Source organism: Erythrolamprus reginae, chromosome 3, assembly GCF_031021105.1.
Source record: "Erythrolamprus reginae isolate rEryReg1 chromosome 3, rEryReg1.hap1, whole genome shotgun sequence".
In the NCBI taxonomy this organism is placed as follows: Eukaryota; Metazoa; Chordata; class Lepidosauria; order Squamata; family Dipsadidae; genus Erythrolamprus; species Erythrolamprus reginae.
In genome coordinates this window covers 176,818,434-176,838,703 of record NC_091952.1, presented here as the reverse complement: position 1 = coordinate 176,838,703, position 20,270 = coordinate 176,818,434, and the positions used below count along the sequence as shown (strand labels likewise).

Here is a 20,270-nt window from a genome sequence, read left to right as displayed (position 1 = left end):
GCATCCTACTTGCCTTTCCTACTGCCCGACCACACTGCTCACCCATTTTGAGACTGTCAGAAATCACTACCCCAAATCCTTCTCTTCTGAAGTTTTTGCTAACACAGAACTGCCAATGCAATACTCAGATTGAGGATTCCTTTTCCCCAAGTGCATTATTTTACATTTGGAAACATTAAACTGCAGTTTCCATTGCTTTGACCATTTATCTAGTAACGCTAAATCATTTACCATATTACAGACCCCTCCAGGAATATCAACCCTATTGCACACTTTAGAGTCATCGGCAAATAGGCAAACCTTCCCTACCAAACCTTCCCTTTTGTCACTCACAAACATATTAAAAAGAATAGGACCCAGAACAGACCCTTGTGGCACACCGCTTGTAACCTGTCTCTGCTCAGAATACTCGCCATTAACAACAACTCTCTGATGTCTATGTTTCAGCCAGCTTGAAATCCACTGAACTATCCAGGGATTAAGTCCAATCTTCACTAATTTATCTATCAGCTCTTTATGTGGAACCGTATCAAAGGCTTTGCTGAAGTCCAGATAGGCAATATCCACGGCACCACCTTGATCCAACACCTTTGTGACATAGTCAAAGAACTCAATGAGATTAGTCTGACACGATTTGCCTTCAGTAAAGCCATGCTGATTTGGGTCCAATAAGTTATTGTTTTTTAGATGCTGATTTATTCTCTTTTTGAGTAGAGTCTCCATCATTTTAACTACAACTGATGTCAAGCTAACTGGCCTGTAGTTACCAGCTTCTTCTCTACTGCCCTTCTTGTGGATAGGCACAACACTGGCCATTCTCCAATCCTCAGGGACATCTCCTGTTAACAGGGATTGGTTAAACAAATCAGTCAGGGGGGTAGCAATGACAGATCTGAGTTCTTTAAGAACTCTGGGGTGGATGCCATCTGGACCCATTGCCTTATTTATCTTTAATCTTTCAAGTTCTTCTAAGACATCGGCTTCTAAGATCACTGGAGCTGAATTCGTACAGCTGGAAGCAATGCTATATCCCTCTATAGTATTATTTTGTAAGGTGTCTTTTGAGAAAACTGAACAGAAGTAGCTATTGAAATGGTCAGCGATCTCCTTATTCCCATCAATGCATGTATTATTCCCGGTACTAAGCTTTGTGATGCTGCAGTTTTTCTTCTTCCTATCACTAATATATCTGAAGAAGGTTTTATCCCCCTTCTTTACAGATTTTGCTATTTCTTCCTCTTTTGAGGCTTTAGCAGCATATATTATCTGTTTCGCCTCCTTCTGTCTCATTTTATACACCTCTCTATCAGCTATACTTCCAGACTCTTTATACCTCCTATAGGCAGCCTTTTTTTCATTGACTATAGCCCTTACATCATTGCTAAACCATAGCGGTTTCTTCTTCCTTTTACCTTTAGTTACTTTAGTTACATAACAGCAATAATAAAAAAGACTCTGATAATAAAAGATTTTAGGAGTTCATGGTGGACGAATCTACAGAATTTGTTTGGTGATGTTTGAAGCTGTTGTTCATTTCAAGCACACCTGAAGTTATTCATTTAAAACTCACCAAAGAGACAGTATATGCCAGCCTAGGTCTGAGTCTAAAGCATGTATTTCCTAACCGGAACTAAAGTTCTGTCATTGCGAAGGCTGTCTTCATTTTTGCTTTCAGCCTTGCATGGGGATTGCTGTCTGGAAGTGGTAACTTTAATTCAGATTCTAAGCAATCCGATGATCTCTATTGCGAGCTTTCCCAAGATGATAAGGGTAGGGAAGACAGCTCAGAGCACAGCTTGTTTACAGCCAGACAGGAGAAAACAGGGAGACACAAATGTGGGCTGACGTTTTCATGAAGCGCAATTGGTTGACTGCAGATTCAATCTGACTGCCCTCGACTGAGCGATGATCCATACAGTATGCAAAATTCACTTCCTTGCTGGTTTGTGCCCACCAGCCTTGTAGCAGCTTTTGCAGAACCCCTGGGCCATGGCTTTGAGTGGAACCAGAGCTGAACGCAGCTTTCTTGTACCCAATTTCTTCTGACAACAATCACATTATTTTAAAAACTTCATTGGTTTTAGTTGTCACTGGTTAGATAGAAAGGGTTGGGGGTTTTTTGGGGAGGGGAGGAGTGGGTAGTGGTATAAATACAGCTAATGCAATTCTAGTAGTTTGCACATTTAGACATTACAGGATGCCTCGGAATGTATTTTACTTTATTATGTGATTCCATTGACGTAAGATCACTGGATTTACAAAAAAAAAAGGTATTCCAGTTGCTTTCTTTGCTACTTTAAGCTATGCAGATTGACTCATCCTTCAATATAACCTGCTTTTTTTTTTAAGTCAGCATCTTGGAGGATCTAGTGCAATAAATGTAAAATATGTCACCAGGACCTTTTTAAAATATGCGGTGTTAATTTAAGAAGAAGAAAAAAAGAAAATATACATCGAGTAGGTTACATTCTTAGATTTTTTTCAGTTTGAGAATACTGGCAATACTCTCATATGGTTGAGGCAGGTTTGTGAGTCCCAGAAATGGATTGTTGAACTGTCATTTGCAATCTCAGAGAATAAACAACTAAGTTTGTTTCTCCTCCTCTTCCTCCCATACGTATGTTTACTTCAGATCATAATACAGTGATCCCCCGGTTATTGCGTCCCCGACCATTGCGAACAGGGTAATTCGCGATTTTTCAACCCGGAAGTCAAAATACCATCTACGCATGCGTGCCGGGCACGCATGCATAGATGGCAGCGGCTTCCCTGGGTCTTCCCCCTCTTGCTGGCGTCAGCGAGGAGTTTCCCCACCGCCCACGCAAACTCCTCGCTGCCGCTCGCCCGCCCTTCGCCTGCCCACGCCGTTCGCTCCCCCCTCTTGCTGTCGGGAGGGCGAGAAGCCCTCCCCAGCACCCGCTCGCCCGCCCTTCGCCCTGGCGGAGAAATTCCAGCCCCCACCTGGTCCCGCCCGATCCTCCTCCCTGAGGCAGCTCGCCCTCCCATGGCCGCTTCCTCCACCCTCTATTGCAAGCCTCTCTCCTCCCATATTCTGCCCCCCTCCCAACTTCCAAGCCGCATTCGCCTTCCTCCGCCACCACCAGCATCCAGCTCCCGGCCAAGCAGCCAGGAAAGCCGAGCCGGGCGTGGCGGGGAACATCGGCGCGGGAGGCAGGAGACGGCCGCCGTCACCGCCATACGCGGCTCGGCTTCCCTGGCTGCTGCTCCGGTCGCCCGATCGTCTCCTGCCTGCCGTGCCGATGTTCCCTGCCAAGCCTGGCTCGGATTCCCTGGCTGCTTGGCCCGGGAGGGGGGGGGGGGGCTCGGCCGAAAGGAGCTGGAGACGCAGAGCTGAACACACCCCTTCATCCCCAAAGGCCGGCCTTTTTGTCTGGGAGGGAAGATGACGTGCCGGTGGCACAGGGGCGAGGGGCGGGAGGCAAATCGCTGCGTCTCCAGCCCCTTTTGGCCGAGCCCCCCCCCCCCCTCCGGCCAAGCAGCCAGGGAAGCCGAACTGGGCTTGGCGGGGAACATCGGCACGGGAGGCAGCTTCTGCCGGACATGGACAATGGGCGGGACAGAGAAGCGGGGAGAATCAGGAGGCTCCTTTGGCAGCTGGGGGCTGCCTGGCTTTGTTGTTTTGGCTGCAGCGGGTGCCAGGCAGCCTCCAGCCGCCAAAGGAACCTCCTGATTCTTCCCGCTTCTCTGTCCCGCCCATTGCCTGTGTCCGGCAGAAGCTGCTGCCTTATTGCTCTTTGCCGGCGGGATGCAAAGTGCTGGGGTGGGAGGGTGTCCTGACAGCCCCCCCACCCATATGCTTCGCCTCCCGCCGGGCAAGAGCGCTCGGGTGGCAACTTCTTCTAGATACGGGCGATGGGCGGGACAGAGAAGCGGGGAGAATCAGGAGGTTCCTTTGGCGGCTGGAGGCTGCCTGTCACCCGCTGCAGCCAAAACAACAAAGCAGGGCAGCCCCCAGCTGCCAAAGGAGCCTCCTGATTCTCCCCACTTCTCTGTCCCGCCCATTGCCCGTATCTAGAAGAAGCTGCCACCCGAGCGCTCTTGCCCGGCGGGAGGTGAAGCATTGGGGTGGGGGGGCTGTCAGGACACTCCCCCACCCCAGCACTTTGCATCCCGCCGGCGAAGAGCAATCAGGTGACGGAAGGCAGCCGCTTGGGCCGAGAGGAGCCGGCCTTGATCCGCTAACGCGCGCTACGATCTTCCGGGCCAGCCAGGCTCAGCGGATCAAGGCCGGCTCCTCTCAGCCCAAGCGGCTGCCTTCCGTCACTGAGCCTGGCTCGCCCGGAAGATCGTAGCGCGCGTTGGCTGCAGCGGCGAGCGATTTCGCCGCCGGTGCAGCCAACGCGCGCTACGATCTTCCGGGCCAGCCAGGCTCAGCGGATCAAGGCCGGCTCCTCTCGGCCCAAGCGGCTGCCTTGATCCGCTGAGCCTGGCTCGCCCGGAAGATCGTAGCGCGCGTTGGAGACAGGCTTTGAGTTTTGGCTGCGGGGCGAGGGAGTTAGGAAAGTCCTACTTCTCCCCCCGCAGCCAAAACTCAAAGCCTGTCTCCTGCTGCCCGGTTTAGCCAGGACACGAGCGGCGAAATGACTTGGAGGAATGGTTTCAGCTTCACATTCCTCCAAGTCATTTCGCCGCTCGTGTCCTGGCTAAACCGGGCAGCAGGAGACAGGCGGTGGGCTGGGAGCCGCAGGCGAAAGGAGCTCGGGCATTGTTCTCCGGACCCCGCCCGCAGCCTGGAGAGGGAAAGGGCCGCCGCGGGGCTGAGTGGGCGGGGTCCGGAGAACAATGCCTGGCGCCGCGCTCCGATGCCCGAGCTCCTTTCGCCTGCGGCTCCCAGCAGCACTTTGAATCCAGCAGCTTCTGCTGGATACGGGCGGTGGGTGGGACGAGCAGCGCGGAAGCCAGGGGCTATGGCAGCTCGCCCCCCCATCGCCCATATCCAGCAGAAGCGGCGGGATTCAAAGGGATTCAAGGCTAACTTCTGCGCTTGGCTTGAGGACTCAGCTCAGAAGCTGCACGGGTGTTTTAAAAGGTCTCCGCCGGCATGGGGGGCTTCCTACCACCTCCCGAACCCCCAACTCGGGTTTGGGGGGATGCTAAGAAGCCCCCCATGCTGGCGGAGACCTTTTAAAACACCCGTGCAGCTTCCGAGCTGAGTCCTCAATCTTCGGCTCCTCGCTAGCGCTGCGGAAGTAAAAATACCATCTGCACATGCGCAGATGGTGTTTGTACTTCTGCAGCGCTACTTCGCGAAAACCCGCTCGTTGCGGGGGTTCCTGGAACGGAACCCTCGCAACGAGCGGGGGATCACTGTACATTATAAGAAAAGGTCAGGAAAAATCCCACAAAGAACATATTGCATCTGACAAAACAATATTTTTTTTCTGCAATCATGGGCTTCTCTAAGTATACCCATGTTACTCCAACACTCCGCAGTCTGCATTGGTTGCCGATCAGTTTCCGGTCACAATTCAAAGCGTTGGTTATGACCTGTAAAGCCCTTCATGGCACCGGACCAGAATATCTCTGGGACCGCCTTCTGCCGCATGAATCCCAGCGACCAGTTAGGTCCCACAAAGTTGGTCTTCTCTGGGTCCCGTTGACTAAATAATGTCATCTGGCGGGACCCAGGGGAAGAGCCTTCTCTGTGGTGGCTCCAACCCTCTGGAACCAGCTCCCCCTAGAGATTAGGATTGCCCCCACCCTCCTTGCCTTTCATAACCTCCTTAAAACCCACCTCTGTCGTCAGGCATGGGGGAATTGAAACATCTCCCCCTTGCCCATGTAGTTTTGGTGTATGATTGATTGTGTGCTTGTTTTTTTTATATATTGGGGTTGCTTTTATGGACTTTTTAACCTAAAACTGTAATTTAGATTGCTAAATATTAGATTTGTTACTATGTACTGTTTTTAACATTGTTGTGAGCCGCCCCGAGTCTGTGGAGAGGGGCGGCATATAAATCCAATAAATCTAATCTAATCTAATCTAATCTAATTTTATGTCTCTCTGTCTCTCTCTCCCTCCCCCATTTGTGTGTGGGGTGTATGTGTGTGTGCTTTTGTATGTGCGTGTGTGTGCTTTTGTGTGTGTGTGTGTGTGTGTGTGTGTGTGTGTATTCCACCAAGATAGCCAAGTTCAAGTATTGCATCTCTTGTTGAATGGGCTGGCTGCTGGTTGAATCTGTGTCACTTAAAAAGTTACTTCTGTGCAACCACTAGGGCCAGATTTGACAACCTGTCTTGGGAAATCATGGTAGAAAAAAAATAGGACAAACAATAACTTCTCTATATATTTAGGGTAATGTCAGTGCATAAGAATTAAAAACATATCTTCTATATAATGAATTCCATACTTTCCTTCAGTCTGTTTATTTGCTGGGCTTATAAACCATTCCAATTATTTAATAATAAATCAGATTAAAGCACATATGTATTAAAGATTAAACTGTATACATCAACATAAAAAACTTGGGGGAAATTCTTTAATTTGTAGTTAATCACCTCCAGTAGATGACATTTGCTGGACAAAAGGTATTAGAATACCTTGTTAGATATCTAAGTACCTGAATGTTATTGGTAGAGTTTGCATACTAAGTGTCTTTCTATTGCAAAGTGAGTTCATAGCAATTCAGTGTAGCTATTGTTTCTCTAGCCTGCCACCAGTCTGCATGGGAATTCATCTTCACTTCTGACACCTTATATTATTCATTTATGAAGAGGCAATGACACAAAAGGTGAACTGACCGTATTTATTAAGATCAGAGTTGAACTCAGCTCTTATAAGGAACAAAGAGGAACTTAAGGTCTTGCAAATAGCACACCTTTACTCTCCCTGACATACATACAGTAGGTTCAACTTTTATAAATAAAAACTTTTTAACTGAGGAATGGCTGAAATTAGAATACAACAACATTTTAAATTTTGGTATCAGATTATATTGCTTTCTGCATTATAGCCTAGCAAAATGTCATCTGTGGATCAAATGAAATTATTTCAACATATTACCTTGGTACATATTTTAAATATTAAGCTAAGCAAAGATAAATTATTAAAAAGAACGTGATGACAGATATGACTTGTAGATGTGGCATCAAATAAGTCTGCATGTCTGAATATCTTTTCAAATGATAGATAGCTTGTGTCTTTTAGGTTCAGTCGTCAACTTGAAAGGAAGAAGCAATCCAGAAATACACTACGAACTAGCAATTGAGGGAACAGCTTTCAAAATATATTCAGATACTGTGGTGTGTCCATGCCTACAAAAATCACAATCATGCAAATAATGCTATGCTATGAAAACAGAAAGTTTGAGTATTGATGCTTTTGAACTTTGATTTTGGAGAAAACTCATGGGAATTCCATGCCTAGTCAAGAAAACAAAAACCTAACTATATGGTCAATAAAGTCAAGACCAAATTTATAGTCCATAATAGCTCATATAGCCCATAATTAATCAAGCCATCAGTCAAGAGTTGAAGATTCAGGTATTGAAGATTTATCATCACAATATCTGTGCAATAAGTCTGTGCATTGGTAAAAGCTCATTTAGGTTGATGACACAATTTCATTGCTTTAGAACTACACATAGATAAATAGAATTGTATTGTTGTATTCTTTATTGTGTGATTGGAGGTAGGGATTTAAGGTATCCCAAATAAAACTTCACTCTAGTTTAATGACCTCAAAATGTTCTCAAGGCTTCTCCAAATATATTTTTCAGTTCACTGTTACTGGGTTCAGTTTTTTTAGAAACAGAATCTAGTAAAATTATATATGAGTATAACAGAGGTTACAATCTCACCAGTGTACTCAAAAATATACTGAACAGAAAAAAAGTTTAATTTTATGTGACCACAGCCTTGATCAGTCAACACTACAGTCAGCTACAAGAAAAATCATGTACATTTATGAATGGAATTTCAGATACTTAAAAAAAACAAGCCACAAGAGCACTAATTCAGAGCTTATTGCTGAAGAGTGTTGGCTTAATCCTACCAAACCAATTTCACCTACATTACAGTTTGACAATATTTTGAAAATTTAAATAAAAATTGTACCTGATGTATCAAGTAAAATTAAAATTAAAATAAACAAATTGCTCTTCACGCTATCAAGGGGTGAGACAAATAGTAATCAGGGATGGAGATTTTTATCTAAAACATTTGGAAAGAGTTGGCTCATTTGCTTTAGTTCCAAAGCACCCTTGAAAGATCCAAGCCACTGGTCTCTTGAATGAAATCTAAATTGGCCTTGTGTAATTGCCATAAAATTAGAAAAAGTTCACCAAGTTGGAGAAACTAAAACACCAAGATTATTTTAAAATTGGTATTGGTATATAAAAGATAACGTTCAACGTGATACATAAGATATTAAAGGCATGAATTAAGTATCAATCTTATTTAAATGTAGTTTTCATTGACTGTTGATTCATTTTATTTCTGAAAGCAATGAGTACCTTAATATATCAAATTACCAATATCATGAATGTTTTGAGTTTTTCAAAAGTAGAGATTTGAAATTATGGAAACAAATTCTGGCAACTGTAACTAAATATTGTGAGCCTGATAGTATTTGAAAGTATTTGGAAAAAACTGCTTTTCATAATAAGCCCTTGACTAAAATGATCCATAAGGGTAACCATGTTTCTACATTAATTCAGTGGAATGATTTGTGAAACAAGCATTTTATTTGTGATGAGTTTAAAGCAATATAATATAAGAGACATATTTTCTATATATTGTTTACAAGACAAGACAATTTATTATTACAGTCTTAAACCAGAGATCAGAACAAATAATAGCATTCAATGAATAGAATAGAATAGAATAGAATAATCTATTGACCAAGTGTGATTGGACACACAAGGAATTTGTCTTTGGTGCATATGTTCTCAGTGTACATAAAAGAAAAGATACATTTGTCAAGAATCATGAAGTGCAATAATGATTGTCATAGGGTACAAATAAGCAACCAGGGAACAATAAATATTAATGTAAATCATAAGGATACAAGCAATAAGTTACAATCATACAATCATAAGTGGCAGGAGATGGATGATAGAAACGATAAGAGAACTAATAGTGATATTAATGCAGCCTTAGTTCATAGTTTGACAGTGTTGAGGGAATTATTTGTTTAGCAGAGTGCATTCAATCTGTTTTTTTAAAAAAAATAAATTTTAAAATTTATTTTAATTTTTTTTTAAATAACCCTTGCAAAAATACACAATGCTTAATAGTAGCATTATACTAACTTTTAATCGGAGGGCTGAAATATTGTAAGATGGTAGTTTACTTAAAATGATACGTGATGGTTTATTATGCAATTCAAGATTATTTTTCTATGTTCCTGAGTCTAGTTGTTTGGGCCTGTAAGTGTTCTGTAATCCCGTCTTTAGGAGAGGAGTTGAAACAGTTTATGAACCCGGATGTGAGGGGCCTGAACTTCTATGGAAGGCATTACAGATAAGTACAACCATGGCGGGAGGGAGTAGAGGGAGCTATGAAAGGTTCAAAATAAAAGGAGTGCCTAAAGATGTCTATATTCCTTTTGGTGGGCTGTCTTTGTTACTCTAGAAATGCTAAAGACAAAGAGGCAAATAATTTACTCTTGATAGCACAACTTCAAGCAAGCTTTCTTCTCTTGGTCAAAGGTCTATGGTTTGTGTAGACAGTTAGCACACACCCTTTCTGCAAGAAGAATGAAATATTTTAGGAAATATTTAAAAAGGCAGAATATTATACATAGCTAGAGGTATAACAAGCAGGAAGAGGGAGATTGTGATCCCGCTATATAGAGCACTGGCGAGACCACATTTGGAATACTGTGTTCAGTTCTGGAGACCTCACCTACAAAAAGATATTGACAAAATTGAACGGGTCCAAAGACAGGCTACAAGAATGGTGGAAGGTCTTAAGCATCAAATGTATCAGGAAAGACTTAATGAACTCAATCTGTATAGTCTGGAGGACAGAAGGAAAAGGGGGGACATGATCGAAACATTTAAATATGTTAAAGGGTTAAATAAGGTCCAGGAGGGAAGTGTTTTTAATAGGAAAGTGAACACAAGAACAAGGGGACACAATCTGAAGTTAGTTGGGGGAAAGATCAAAAGCAACATGAGAAAATATTATTTTACTGAAAGAGTAGTAGATCCTTGGAACAAACTTCCAGCAGACGTGGTTGGTAAATCCACAGTAACTGAATTGAAACATGCCTGGGATAAACATATATCCATCCTAAGATAAAATACAGAAAATAGTATAAGGGCAGACTAGATGGATCATGAGGTCTTTTTCTGCCGTCAGTTTTCTATGTTGCTATGTTTCTATATTTCTATTATATTTTCCTGAATGAGAAATTGAGAAACATGCTCTGGGAGATAGAAAGCAGCCCCACCTTTTTTAAATAGCCCTTAGTAGATGACAGCATTTAAGAGATAAAGAGTTATTGAGATCAAGGTAGCTCTATTCATAGGCAAAAATTCCCTGCTCCGAGGTCTAAACAATTTATTTATTTATTTATTTATTACTTGGATTTGTATGCCGCCCCTCTCCGAAGACTCGGGGCGGCTCACAGCATGTAAAACAAATCATAGTAATCAGACAGATTTAAGATATTTAAATATTTTTAAAAAAACCCAAATACTAACAGACACACACACAGACACACCATGCATAAGTTAAACGTGCCCGGGGGAGATGTTTCAGTTCCCCCATGCCTGACGGCAGAGGTGGGTTTTAAGGAGTTTACGGAAGGCAGGAAGAGTAGGGGCAGTTCTAATCTCCGGGGGGAGTTGGTTCCAGAGGGCCGGTGCCGCCACAGAGAAGGCTCTTCCCCTGGGGCCCGCAATGGTAGGATTAGCCCTCAGCCACAATAGGAATTGCCCATCATGCCCCTTCATTGCATCAGCCAAAACTTAAACTTCAACCAAACACAGCTCAGACAAACATGGCACCTTGGGAGTCTGACAACAGCCAATAGAATACATGTTCTTGCACAGGAACAAGAAGCTCTAGTGCAAAGCTCAAGAGAAGGTATAAATACCCCCCCACTTTCAACTCCATGTGGCCAGCTGTCCATGTGCTTCTGCTTCATCAGTAAATGGACCCTTTTTCTAATTAACCTCTTGCCTTCATTTTGTCTCCAGTGCCTTTCTCCCACTTGGAACTGAACCAGAAGGATATTTCTCCCAACAGTTTGAGATCCCCAAGATTCTGGAAATGGGTGATAGTAAGACAGAAGCCCAGAAAACAATTAGCTAATTCCATCTGCAGGTCCTTATCTTTTTAAAAATCAGGGTCCTCACCAATTAGAGCAGAACCCTCTTAATGTCACTTGAGCTTCAGTGAGATAATGTATTACAATCTTACATTGACATCCTATCTAAATGGATTGTCCTCTGTTTTCATGGAGTTATGAACAAAATCAAGAAACAAAACAATGTTTCCTATTATTTCAAGAACACGCCTCACTCAAAGATAGTGGTTTTGATTATCTTGATAGTTATTTGATTTGATTTATAAATGTTTTAATGTAACTGGCCCCAGTGAAAAGAGAAGGAAATACAAATATATTTAACATATCACATAAAACATCTACCAAATGCTAGACGCAAAAAGGGTGAACATTCTTTTGAAAATATAACCGATGTATTCTTTTAAGTGAAGGATTTTAATATGACCTTCATTTGGCATTTGTTTTTCTTTTCTTCTCTTTCTCTTATTTCTTTTTTTCCACTTCTGTTGTTCAGTTAGTAGTTGACCCCTTTAGTGGAGATGTAAATGAAGTGACATTTCAATGCCATCCCATATTTAAAATACCGTGTTAGTTGTGGCTCTTAAAGGATGATCTACATTCTTAAGCTCATTTATTCATTTAACAATTTCCCTCCAGAAGTTCCAACAGAAGGCTCTGAAACAAACTAAGCAGAAGAAATCTAAGTCGTCTGACTTTCTGATGGCTGAGCTTTGCTCGATGAGTTATTGCTCATAATTTGTGTAAGGATTAATTAAATAATTACAGACAAATGGCTGTAGGCAAAATTTTGTTCTTGCTTGTCAGAATGCTGTTTGTAATTATTTTAATCATTTGTTCCCCCCCACTCTTTTTAATAACGAGTTAATTTTAATTTAATTCTATTTTGGTGATATTTGATACTGATACCACACAAGTAAATGAAGGATTAGAATGAATGTTTTATTTGTCATTGTCTTGGGTACACTTTTGACCTTGATACTCCCCCCCCCCAAACAACAGCAAAAATGAGAAAGTTTCAATTGAAGTCTTTGAAAATCCAGCTTTTAACATTAGCAATACTGATATTTCAGCACATCAGACTTACAAGGTGGGACTTATTAGATATGACAGGCTGACTAGCAGTCTTGCACCGCTCACTCACAAAAACTCAGGTTGCGAGCGCAAGCTGAACCATGAGGTGAGATTTCACTCTTGATCATTATCAGCTTGAGTGACAATGGTTATGTCCTTGATCTAACCTGTCCATTCCATGTTGATTCAAACATTGTGTTATGACTTTCCCCCCTAATAGATTGTCCTAAAACCTGCTATGCTGAAACTGAAAAAGCAATATGGTTGCTGAAAATATAATTGTTTTTATGACTTGTAGTTCTTAGAGAAATGCATGCTAGAAGAAGCGTCATCTAACGTGTCTTTCTTTGTTTTGTAATTGCTGTGTAAGTTACTGTATTTTTTAGAGTATAAGATGCACCTTTTTGCTCCCTAAAAGAGGCTGAATATTTGGGTGCGAATGTAGCTTTTTTGAAGCTTTTTTTCCCAGCCCTAACAAGGCACTAATGATCTTGTTGGCCGCTTGCAAGGTGTTTTTTTTTTTCATTGCTGTTCCCTCTGAAGAATGTTTTTTTCCAGCCCTATATCTTTGCAGGCTTTTTTTCATTGCTACTTGCTCCAAATAAGGATTTTTAAAGCTCTAACTAGGGGATAAAATAATGTGCTGAAGCTGACCAGACTAGGGATGCTATTGATTGATTGATTGAATTAATTAGACTGGTAGGCAGATTTCCTCCCCTATTTTCCTCTCCAAAACTAAGACCCATCCTATATTCTGAAAATATGGTATGTTTTACTTTTAACATTAAACCCAGAATTCAACAGGATAAAGGGCAGGACAGTTTTTTCACTACAGCAGTTCCAATCTTGAAATAAAACTAGATATCAGATGCCTACAAAATGCTGTTGGTCAGCCAATGATTACCCTTTTAATTTATGAATAGTGATGGGCAAATAGTGGTGTTCAGGTTCGGCGAGTTCGGGCGAACTTCACGCAAGGTTCGGCCGAACCCGAACTCTGAACACTCCATGACATTAAAGCTCTGCCCCCGGAATCCCATCATTTTTTATTTTTGCAGGTTTTTTATTTTTATTTATTTTTATTTTTACGAAAAAGGATACCCCAGTCGCTCCGCAAGCAAAAGGAGCTGGGGAATCCCACGAAGGGATTCCAGGGGCGGAGCTTTGATGTCACATATATTGGCAGGTTGCTAAGCATGCCAAGGTGATCACTTCCTGGATTCCATCCTCCCTCCATTATTCTAGTGCCGCCCCCGGAATCCAGGAAATGATCACCTTGGCATGCTTAGCAACCTGCCGGTATATGTGACGTCAAAGCTCTGCCCCCGGAATCCCTTCGTGGGATTCCCCAGCTCCTGTTTTGCCTCCCAACCGGCCGACAGCTCCCCAGTGTTCGCCTTCCTCCACCACCACTGGCGCCCGGTTACTCCTCCTCTTCTCAGCAGATGACATCTGGGAGGTGGTGCTTCGCGGTGAACCAGAACATGAATTTTTTTAAAAAAATCGGGTTTGGGTTCGGCATGCTGAACACCGCAAAGTTCAGTACAAACCCAAACTTTGCAAGTTTGGTTTGCCCAACACTATTTATGAAGTATTTTATTGGATGGTCCGGTAGGAAAAATGGAGGTGCACACGCATCTCCCCATCCGTGACGCTTGCACATTTTCACTAGCATGAGATTCGGTTTCTGCACATGGACTCTGTTGATTGTTATCTACCACCACTTAGCTTTGAACATCAGTAGTTCAATTCCTTGTAGAGAGTGTTGGCATGCAATAAACCTGTACACTTTCAAACTGATTTCTGTTCCCGATTTCCTGTGCTTGACGTGGAAGTTGTTATCAGTCAGCTCTAATTCTACTAGATAATATTTCATTTTTTTTCTAACCTTAACCATCTTCTGCAATGCACTTTATGGGGCTACCCTTGAAGAGTATTCAGAGGCTACAATTGATACAGCATGTAACAGTGTATACAGAATTGGAGGTCCCTTGAGTGGCACGTATAACATCGCTCTTAATTGAATTTCACTAGTTGCCAATTTGCTTCTGGATCCAATTCAAGGTGTTGGTCATTGCCTCTAAAGCTTTCTATGGGGCCAGGATATCTAAAGAACTACTGTATCTTGCCCAACAGGATTGGCCCACCTAACTCCTGCTGGTGGAAAGGGTCTACTATGGACCCCCAATGAATTGTAGGTAGAGGAGTCCAAGGAAGATCTTTTTCTGCCATACACTCCACTTTTGGAACAGCTTGATTCAGGAGATGAGGCCTGCCCTACTTCTGGCCTTCAGAAAATGCCTAAAAAAATTGGCTGTGCTTATTGGCATGGCGTCCTGAAGAGGAAGCTGTTGGCTGAAGACCACCACCACCTCTGTTCTAAACTCATGGTTCTTTGGCTTGTTTTAAATCTTTGTGATTTTAATCCATTTTTATATGTTATAATTGTTTTTATTTCCATATATACTATGATGAAAGTTGCTCTTGCCTTTTACTTCAAAACAAGTGGCATATACATTTGATAAACGAATAAGTAAATAAATAAATTTGGCCCATTTATTCTAGGTAAATGTCTTATCTGATATGTGTTCTGTATATTAAGCTGTTCTACTATTGACAAAATGACAGATTTTGAAATTACAGTGGTTCTTTGTCCATTTGTTATCTCTTTTTCCCCTTTGGCTTCAAGAATATACAGGATAAATATGATTTATTATTTAAGCTCTATTAATATGATTATTTTTTAAAAAATTCATCCATCCTCACAGATGCTGCATAGCATGATGTCCTCTCTTGAATGAATTTAAAAACAGTTACCAGTAGCTATTTACTGTAAAAGGAACATTTATTTTACAAACAACAGTAGATATAGACTGGTTTTTTTAAGCATGGAGGAGGACAAAGAGCATCTAGAGAGGTTTAGAAACTCTCTAGTTAAAAAGGATTTGGCTTTACCCATGTTCAAGAGGGGCCATTCATTCATTCATTCATTCATTCATTTATTTGCAATGAGAAAAGCAGGCAAAGCCCATAATATTGCTTCACTCGCTGGTGCCTCATTAGAGCTGGGAAAAAGCTTCAAAAAAGCTACATTCAGAATATCAGATTCACTCTGAAAAATATGGTATATATCAGGTTCCCAACTGCTGCAAAATGCATTATATTATCGATGTTTCATTGCCTTTGATTGCTGTAAGTTAAAAAGGGATCCAACAGTATAAATGTGAATTGATTCAAGGCCAGTCTATTTAAAGACCTATTTGTCTTTATGCAAGTACTGATCAGGAGCAGGGTTAGCACTGAAGAATTTGCAACACCATTTTCACTTTTGGCCAACTCTAACATCTGCAAGAAAGCATGTTCTCATACATGCTTTGTGCTAGAGGAAAACAACTGCGCCATATAAGATAGACTAGCTCTGTTATTGCGGTACATAAGACTTTGATTACATGCTGCCAGGACTCATACCAGCCTAGTAGTTGTTGACAGATAAAGTAACAAAAATGAAACTCATTTTTTTTTATTGAGACCTCAAGGTAAAGCAAATTTTCAGGTCTTGTACTTACTGCATGGAAAAAATAGACTCTGACAGTCAAAGTGCGGCACTCCAGAAATCTAAATTAAACCTAGTTTCATATCAAAATTTCATTTAGTCTCTGAGAAAGAGCTGCTGCTGGCATTATTGTTTTTTTTAAAGGGAAGCAAAAGTAAATATGTTTCTGCAGTATTTGTTGCTTTTGTTTTCCTTGTACAGGGATAACTCGTCTTATAAACGCCTCGTCATACAAACTTTTCGAGATACAAACCTGGGATTTAAGATTTTTTTGCCTCTTCTTACAAACTATTTTCACCTTACAAACCCACCACCGCCTCTGGGATGCCCCACCTCCAGACTTCTGTTGCCAGTGAAGCACCCATTTTTGTGCTGCTGGGATTCCCCTGAGGCTCCCCTCTATGGGAAACCCCACCTCCGGACTTCCATGATTTTGTGATGCTGCAGGGGAATCCCAGCAGCACAAAAACGGACGCTTCGCTGGCAACGGAATACCGGAGGTGGGGTTTCCCATGGAGGGGAGCCTCAGGGGAATCCCAGCAGTGCAAAAATGGGTGCTTCGGCTGGCAAAAGGGGTGAATTTTGGGCTTGCACGCATTAATCACTTTTCCATTGATTCCTATGGAAAACATTGTTTCGTCTTACAAACTTTTCACCTTAAGAACCTCGTCCCAGAACCAATTAAGTTTGTAAGACAAGGTATCACTTTGATTCTTGCCTGTGTCTCTGGGTGTGTGTTTACATTTTATTTTATTTTATCTCAGGAAAAACATTTGAAAAATATAATCGCTTTATTTTCCCATCCCAAATGTTTATCACAGTTTCTTGGCATATGCATCCAATGAATGTTAAGATATTCCTTTATTTTGTTCCTATTAAGAAATTAATCACAGAATTAAAAAATAGCATCTACAATAAGCCAAGAAACATATTTAGCTGATTCAGTTGTGAAGCTTACACTGCAGTTTTTCTACTTAACAAAGCAGAATACCAGATTGCCTAACTGTAGCACCCTCAAAATTGTATAGTTGTGCCATTGCTACAGAAGGATTACATCTTTTCAATTTATACTTTTAATCATTACTACCATAGTAAGCCCAAAAGCTTCCATATTATAGCAATCCTATTATAGATGGAGAATAAGAGTAATGTTGTTGCCATTTCTCATTCAGTAACATTATCTGAGTGGGTCTTCTCCGGGTCCCGTCAACTAAACAATGCCCCGGCACTCTGGAACCAACTCCCCCCAGAGATTAGAATTGCCCCCACCCTCCTTGCCTTTCGTAAGCTACTTAAAACCCACCTTTGCCGCCAGGCATGGGGGAATTGAGATACTCTTTCCCCCTAGGCCTCTACAATTTTATGCATGGTATGTCTGTATGTATGTTTGGTTTTTTTATATTAATGGGTTTTTAATCGTTTTAGTATTGGATTATTATTGTACGCTGTTTTATGATTGCTGTTATAAATTCAATAAATAAATAAACAAACAAATAAATAAACAAACAAACAAACAAACAAACAAACAATGTAAATGTTAGCCTGCTTCTAAACATAATCCCCGATTTACAACAATTCATTTAGCGGTACTGGAAAAAGTGCTTTACGTCTGTTTTTCACACTTACAACCATTGTAGCATCCCCATCATCATGATCAAACACTTAGCAACTGGCTCGGATTTATGATGGTTTTAATATTCTGGGGTCATATGATCCCCCCTTTTTTTGGTGACCTTTTTTGCGATCTTTTGACAAACAAAGTGACGAAGAAGCCATCATCATTTTTTACAACTGCATCACTAACTTAACAACTGCCATGTAAAATGGGGCAAAATTCACTTCACCAATCTTCACTTCACAAAAGTTGAGCACAAATTGAACTTTTCTAAAGATACCATTACTGGAAGAGAATAAAGAACCAAACCTATTTCTCTTGTCCTCCCCTCACTTTTAAAAAACAAAATATAAATTTCATTAGTTCCTGAAGCACTTATGTACATCCAGCTATGGAAATGGAAACTGCTAAACGAGTGGTTTTATCCCATCAAATTGTTATGTGGATGCTGAGCCCAAGCTAATACAATTGCGGCTCAGATTAATGAGGCAGCATTCACAGAATCCCCTCTGTAATTAAACACTTCCATGGTTGACAATAGTATTAAAGATGTACCAGATGTTGAAAGCTGAGTGGTGAAACTTAAAACTGTTAAAATTGAAGGGGTCACCTGCGAAATACAATTTCCTTAACAGTTTCTTTTAGAGCCAATCTCAAGAATAATTTTGGTTTAGGAGTAGGTTTAAGGGTGTTATTTTAATCAACCTATCATCTTCATTTGAGAATTTTCTCATTAATTTCTGAGCAAAAGTAACATCGACTGAACTTGTTTCCAAAATTACCTTTCCTGACCTTTTCCTAGATGATAATTATGAAAGCAGTCAGCTTAGGAGACTTTGTTTTGTTTTGTTTTTCAAAAATTATCTTATAAAGTAGTAGCAGAAATGCCCCTCTTGCATGCTAGTGTTGGATTTCAAAATTAACATTTTGGTTCATGTGCTTCTAATAATCACTGACCCTTACTTCATGTACTTTCCACAGGAAATGAATGCAGCAGAAATTACTTTGACCCTCTGATGGATGAGGAAATAAACCCAAGGCAGTGTGGGATAGAGGTCAGCAAGAAAGGTGAGACAGAATTAAGTATGTAATTTTTGTGTCAGAATATTCTTTCCCGTTCATGGAAATGAGGTGACAAAGATCACAAATTCGGTTCCATTTAAATATTCAGCTTACAATTTAAATTATAAGTTTTAGCTGCTCTAAATGTGATAGAAAGCTTTGGGAGTCTTTGTTGAAGGACAGTGTGTTAGTGGACAATAGAACAAGCAGTTGTGAGCTACATTTGTTCTGGCAGGTCTGCTAAGTCAAGTTTCTTAAGTGTAGTTGAAGAATGAAAGTGGGAATTGTTTGCTAAGCATGTTAACTAATTAAAAATATTTAAAATACTTAGTCAAAACTGGTATAACAAGATGTTCAATATTGGCTTGGCTTTGAATAAAGGAACTACAGGTATTATTGTGTGTTCTCATACTTGGGTCTTTTGCTGAGAAAAACAAATATTTTCTGAGGTCTTAAATACTACTGTAGGAATGGAATTCAGAGCAAGCAAAAAGATCACATTCATGGTCTGAATTTTAAATATTTTTTTTGTGGTTCACTTAAATGTTGTAAGCTGTCCCGAGTCCTCAGAGAGGGACGACATTTAAATCCAATAAACTTAAACTTAAATATATCGGTCTTGTTAAAACACATTTTAAAATACCTTGGCATTTTTAATTATAGACATATATAAACAGAAATATTCTCTAATCTGGCCCCAATTCAGATGTAATATTCCTGGAGGCGTCTGTAATATGGTAAATGATTTAGCTTTACTAGATAAATGGTCAAAGCAATGGAAACTGCAGTTTAATGTTTCCAAATGTAAAATAATGCACTTGGGGAAAAGGAATCCTCAATCTGAGTATTGGATTGGCAGTTCTGTGTTAGCAAAAACTTCAGAAGAAAAGGATTTAGGGGTAGTGATTTCAGACAAGTCTCAAAATAGGGTGAACAGTGCAGTCAGGCGGTAGGGAAAGCAAGTAGGATGCTTGGCTGCATAGCTAGAAGGAAGAGGGAGATTATGATCCCGCTATATAGAGTGCTGGTGAGACCACATTTGGAATACTGTGTTCAGTTCTGGAGACCTCACCTACAAAAAGATATTGACAAAATTGAACAGGTCCAGAGATGGGCTACAAGAATGGTGGAAGGTCTTAAGCATAAAACGTATCAGGAAAGACTTAATGAACTCGATATGTATAGTCTGGAGGACAGAAGGAAAAGGGGGGACATGATCGAAACATTTAAATATGTTAAAGGGTTAAATAAGGTCCAGGAGGGAAGTGTTTTTAATAGGAAAGTGAACACAAGAACAAGGGGACACTATCTGAAGTTAGTTGGGGGAAAGATCAAAAGCAACATGAGAAAATATTATTTTACTGAAAGAGTAGTAGATCCTTGGAACAAACTTCCAGCAGACGTGGTAGATAAATCCACAGTAACTGAATTTAAACATGCCTGGGATAAACATATATCCATCCTAAGATAAAATACAGAAAATAGTATAAGGGCAGACTACATGGACCATGAGGTCTTTTTCTGCTGTCAGACTTCTATGTTTCTAATAGCCTGTAACAGTGATGGCGAACCTAGACACTTTCATAGAAAGTGCATGCTCTTGTAGAAATGGATTTTCTGTCTCAGTTTCTTGGAATCATCATTTCCTAAAGATTCCAAAATATTAATCTGAGGCTGTTGGAGAGATGGAA

General features: G+C 41.0%; 1 pseudogene; it reads left to right on the top strand.

Moving 5' to 3' along the window:
* The window catches only part of LOC139165454 (uncharacterized), a 186,195-nt pseudogene that overhangs the window by 84,309 nt on the left and 81,616 nt on the right, over positions 1-20,270 (top strand).